This window comes from Juglans regia, unplaced genomic scaffold (assembly GCF_001411555.2).
Source record: "Juglans regia cultivar Chandler unplaced genomic scaffold, Walnut 2.0 Scaffold_2135, whole genome shotgun sequence".
Lineage (NCBI taxonomy): Eukaryota > Viridiplantae > Streptophyta > Magnoliopsida > Fagales > Juglandaceae > Juglans > Juglans regia.
The window spans coordinates 1-250 of record NW_023352362.1 but is presented as its reverse complement, the minus strand read 5'-3'; the positions used below and the strand labels follow the sequence as shown (position 1 = coordinate 250).

The 250-nt window shown below is 48.8% G+C and overlaps 1 non-coding gene across 1 annotated transcript; it reads left to right on the top strand.

Moving 5' to 3' along the window:
• Positions 1 to 39: 39 nt before the first annotated feature.
• LOC118345294 lies at positions 40 to 158 on the top strand. Its single transcript, XR_004798860.1, has one exon. It is a non-coding gene; the product is annotated as a 5S ribosomal RNA (ribosomal RNA).
• Positions 159 to 250: the final 92 nt, after the last annotated feature.

Genomic DNA, 250 nt, shown 5'->3' with positions numbered 1-250 from the left:
CGCTCAAGGATTATATGAATTTTAAGTAATTAGTTTGATGGGTGCGATCATACCAGCACTAATGCACCGGATCCCACCAGAACTCCGCAGTTAAGCGTGCTTGGGCGAGAGTAGTACTAGGATGGGTGAACTCCTGGGAAGTCCTCGTGTTGCACCCCTCGTTTTTGTTTTTTCCGCCTTGCGAGATAAATTGACAAGAAGGAGCACTCGGGAGTGGATTTTTGGGAAAATCTCGCCCTGCCCATCGCGT